Here is a 5339-nt window from a genome sequence, read left to right on the forward strand (position 1 = left end):
GACATGACAAGTTACCCAGTATCATTAGTCATTAAAGAAATACAGACTAAAATCACACTGAGAGCCCTCATTCTACCTACTAAGATAGCTAACATTAAAAGCACTGACAAGATCAGATGGTGGGGATACAGAGAAACCGGAAATCTTACGTTGCTGGGGGGAGTTAAACACGATATGTCCCCTTTGGAACACCGGCTCTTTCTTAGAAAATTAAATCATAGGTGTCCCTCATGACTGAGCAATTCACTCCTGGGTATTTCCTCAAGGGAAATGAAAGCAGGTTTCCACGGAACAGATTACTCTAGAACGTTAATAGCAGCTTTATTTGTAAGCGCCCAAAGGAGGAAAGAATCCCAATGGCCATCAACAGGAGAATGCCCAGAAGAGTGTGGCTATCCATGCCCTAGAGAACCATCCAGCCACGAGGAGAGGGAACTGCTGGCAAGGACAACACTGTGGGTGAATCTCATTGACGTTATGTTGAGTGTGAGAGCAAGACACACACAAGAGTGCCTACAGTGTGATTCCGCTGATGGGAATGACTAAAGTTGCTCCAGAGATCTGTGGTGAAGAATCCAGCAGTGCTTGCCTCAGAAGGTGTGGTGGGTGGACATGGACTGGAAGAGCAGCTCGATGGATGGTGCTGGTTGGTTTGGACGTTCTACCGTCTGAGCTTGATGTTGTTCATACAACTAAATGTGTTTATTAAGACTCATCCACGTGTAACATAGACCATTAAACGTGTACCACAACTAAAACAAAATGGCACCTGGATTCTCCCATATAGTAAACATATGGGAACATTTCTCATGCCAAAATTTTTTTTCTCTCTGTAAAATTAGAATTAATATACATGCATAAATAAAAGACATGTCTATCTGGTCATTGTCAGCCCCAAAAATGTGCCTGATGGACAGGGGAAAAGAGAAGTGCTAGGTGGGGGAAGGGAGGAAGGCAGGAGGAAGGGGCATTCTCCAGGAAACCTGCCCCAACTTAGAAGCAAGGATCAAATCAAAGAGGACACAGGCTGATGTATGGAAGGTTGTTGAGATGGGTCAGAAAGAAATCACTTTATGTCATTAAAAATGAAAACTGATATTAATTTTCTGCAGGAGAAACAGTCCTAGCCATATTTTTCAGACATATTTTGCCCAAGAAATTCCCCTATGAGGTGAGAGTTATTTTCTCCTAAGGAAAAATGTTTTGTTCGTGTTTTCTTCTTAATTTAGTCTTCCCAGCTTTAGAACATCTAAAGCTGACTGATTTAGCATGTAAAATATTTTAAAAAAAAAAAAAGAAGAAGAAGAAGAAGAATGGAATCCTATAAAAGTCTCGGCATGAAGTGTTTCTGGAATGCAAGGAGGAATTCACACTTTTCCTCCGGGGAACCACAGAGTTGACTGGGGCCAGAGGCAATTCTGATATTTCCATAAACTACAAAACAAAACAATGACATTCCACCATTCTGCCCTGTTCCTTAGGTGTGGATGGGAGATAGCATTCATTCATTCTACAAATATTTATGTAAGACTCATTAAATGCCATGTGAGTGGTGGACACAATGGTTCCAGGAGAAGGCAGACGATAATCAAATGAATAAATATGTAGTAATTCAGGCCACTGATGGAGGAATTAAACAATTCTGGGTTCAAATCTTGATTCTGCTTCTTAACAGCCGTATGACCGTGGGCAAGGCCCTTCACCTCCCAGAGACTCCATTTATTTCCTCTGTGAAAGGAGATTAAAAATGCCTACTTCTGAGGGGATGGTGAGGGTCGTAGAGGATACGTTATACCTTGGTGAGCACACAGTCCCTCGCATGTGGCTACTACTGTTATTCCTAATGATGTTCTGGAATTTATGAGGGCCCTTAAACCATCAGAACACCCTAGCTGGGGTCATCCTTTAGATCAGTTACTGAAGATTCTAGAATTATCAGACAACACAGAAAAATAATGGAACATGTGACAAGGCCTTGAGGTCTGGGGACGGCCAAGCACGTGAGGTCACAGGACCAGCAGAGATGGACAGAGGATTAAGAACACGAGACCACAACTCTCAGCTGGAGCCTCATGAGTGCTCTGTGCCCAAAGTCCGATGGAGAGTGAAGAACTAAGGTGACCTTGGAGTCTCTCAACCAAACAAGCTTCCATCATCATGGCTTCGCCCCCGGCTTTCCCTGCCCGCTGAGCTCCCAAATGCACACGATGCACTGAAATAGGTCGTGTGGGGGAAGACTGTTGGCAGAAGGCAATGCTGTGTCCAGGCCCTGCCTCGGTGAACTCTGCTAATCCCTGCTCCGTCGGGGAAGCTGGTGTTCTTCCCGCTCTTCTCTTGCACGTTCTCAGAAAACCAAGCCAGAAGCAACTTTGGAGACTTCCAGTGGCTTCACTCTCCAAATGTCCTGGCATATCGGACTAGCCAGAAAACGTGACTTAAATGATTATCTTAAAACTTCAGTCTCTATGTCCTGGGCCTATCCATAATCCAAAGGGAATGCAGTGGTTTGTTGTAAAGGTGGAGAGTGTGAATGTTTCACTACCAGAGGAACAATGAACCAAACCAGTTACCTGGCTTGTGAGCAACAGGGTCACACTTTCCCTTGTCGTGCCTCCTGGGGATGGGACAATCATGCACCATTGCCCTGACTTGCCTCCTCCCCTTAGAGTTTTCCTGAATGACTTAGTAGTAGCTGCATTCAAGGATTTTCAGAGGATGATGGCCATTGTCCTTTCAGCAGTTTCTTCTGTTCCTTTTTCTTGTTTTTTTTTTTTTTTAAACAAAACAAATGATCATTACGAAAACTTTAGAAAGTATAAATAAGTAAAATGGAAAAAAAAAAACCATGCAGCCAACCTCCCATCCACCTCCTTGTGGGCTCTTGAAGACAGTGGACAGCTGGGACATAGTCACAAACACTCTGCTTTGGGTGATGGCCTTTGTGCACCATAACAGCCCTTATCCCATGTTCCAGATGAATGAACCGAAGCTTCGAGGGGCCTGGCAGCTTCCCCGGCTGGGGAGCAGGGAGCAAGGGTTTGATCTCAGGAGTTGTTTCTCCAGACAAGGCAGCACACAGGGCTGGACCAACCCGGGATGGAAGCCTGGCCATCAGCAAAGATCGTTAAAGAGAACTGCAGAGGACAACAGCTAATGTTTCATGCTTCCGTCCTGGGGACAGCAACCAGGGGAACACACTCCTTCCTGGGTCCCACGTCATTAGCCCAGGCACCATTGCCAACCCTCTGCCACTGTGTCCACTTCAACATTTCTGGAAAATTCTTCCTGTGCTCTGTGACTGTGCACTGATTTCTGGGGATACTGAGGATTCCTTCTCTCTTCTCCCTGCCGGAACCACCACCTCTGGCAGAAGACACCCCACTCCTGAGTTATTTCCTCTAGAGCAGGTTGGGGTGCAGTTGGCAGGGCTGTGGGGAGACTGTATTTAGTTGCTGAGGGGGCCCTATAGCCACCTGCAGACCTGTGCCATGTGTGAGGCAAGGGGAGTGATACTTTCTAAATATGTCTGAGTTCTTCTCCTGTTTGTGCTCCATTTCTAGGGACTTGTCCCCTACTTAGCCAGGGACATCCTTGTCTCAAGGATCATCAGGATTTCAATAGCAGGAATGCAAAGAGAAGTAAGAGTCACTGCTAAGCACCTGACAACCCAGTTAGAATTCCTGAGTCCAGAGGGACCGTGAAAGCCAAACTGAGAAGAAAAAAAAAAGATTTCCTAATCCCAGGAAGAGAGAATTCCTCCCATTAGTCCATTGCCTGGAGGAGTGGGAGGAAGAGGGGAGAAGGGTCTCCCCGACACTGGGAGAGGAGCAGGGGTTTCTCAAAGGCTGAGGGCCATAGCCTGCTCTAACTCAAGCTTTGTGAGGCTGGTCTGGGGGTGGGGGGAAGGCTCTGGAGGCTCTGGAGGCTCCCCAAGCACCATTGTCTAAGAAGGGGGAGATCACACACCCTGGGGTGACTAAGGGCTGCAAAAACACAAATTGTTATAAAACCCCAGGACCCTTGCACAGCCCTGGGGTGAAGGAGAAGCTCATGAATGAAAGAGACTAGAGCTTGCTTGAGGGGCTCCTGAACACAATTATTTTAAGAAGAATAAAGGAATATGACAGTCCTCGGTAGTGTGGAGAGTAATTGTGCCCAAAGTCTGGGTTACAGTCATGGTTGAGTATGAAAAAGGCTGATTAGCTCACAGAAAATGGAAGGAAGTGGCAGAGGGTTGATGTACTCTGGGGAACTGAGGTTTATATAGGTTCTCCTTAGGCTTGTCCTATGATCCAGGGGCATCACCTTAACTTCCAGTCCTTCTCAGATGATAGCAAGGATTAGGGTTAACAAACATTAAAGTCAGAGTCTCTCTAATAGGTTAGGACATTTGTCTGCATCAGCCACGTGCCCTCAGATGTTAGTTTCTCAGTCCTGGCTGGGGAACTGCTTCCCTGCGCCCCACTCTCCTCCGCCTGAGCTGTGTGCACTCCTGCAGCAAAAGGCAGGAAGGTTGTAGGTTGAGGCCCCCTGATTTGCTTAGTACAGAGTTCACTGAACTCAAAACCCAAGCCATCTGGGCATGAATCCAACCCAGGCTGTGCCAAACGGTGTTACTAGAATGCTCGGGCTTGGTGCCAGCCATCACTGGTGCAGGAGAGGAGCTCGGCCTCAGGAGCACAGGTCTTGGGTTGGACGCAGGTGAGACGTGAGCCCACGGCCTCTCCTCCAGGCACCTGGGGCAGTCTACACAGCGCTCAAGCTGCTGCAGGTAAGATACTCAGCCCGCTCCACCCCTGCTTGCTGGAGCGCCGGGGGAGGACAGGCGGGTCGGCAGAAGGTCCTGGCTGGCTGGTCACACTCACAGACCGAGGACATGGACAACGGGAATATCCCAGGGGAAGGAGAAGAGCGGGAACGCTTATTCTCGAGTGTACTTTTTTCTTTGAATATGAAAGTGGGACACTTGCAAACAGGAATGTAAGACAGAACAACGTAGTCCGCTTTTCAGTGTATTTCTTTGCAGACTGTTAGTCCAGCCTGACAGAGGCTGCGAGGTTGCAGAAGAACGAGCTTGTCTGCTTTGCCGTGAAGCCTGTCAGAGCGACCATGGTCAGGAAGACTTCCCTAGTGACCGTGGGCTCCTGCTCGCCGAGAGCAGACCAGATTGCGCATGACAGGTCTTCCTACACCGCCCCGAGTTTTCACCGTGAGACTGAGGATTACAAGAGACTTGTGTGCAGCACCGTGAAAACAATCATCTCGCGGGGAAGCCAAGTCTTGGAGGGAAACCATTCATCGTTGCTCACTGCTGACCCCTAGTGGTGGGAAGCGGCAGG

This window comes from Lontra canadensis, unplaced genomic scaffold, assembly GCF_010015895.1.
Source record: "Lontra canadensis isolate GAN:19392208 unplaced genomic scaffold, GSC_riverotter_1.0 scaffold113, whole genome shotgun sequence".
In the NCBI taxonomy this organism is placed as follows: Eukaryota; Metazoa; Chordata; class Mammalia; order Carnivora; family Mustelidae; genus Lontra; species Lontra canadensis.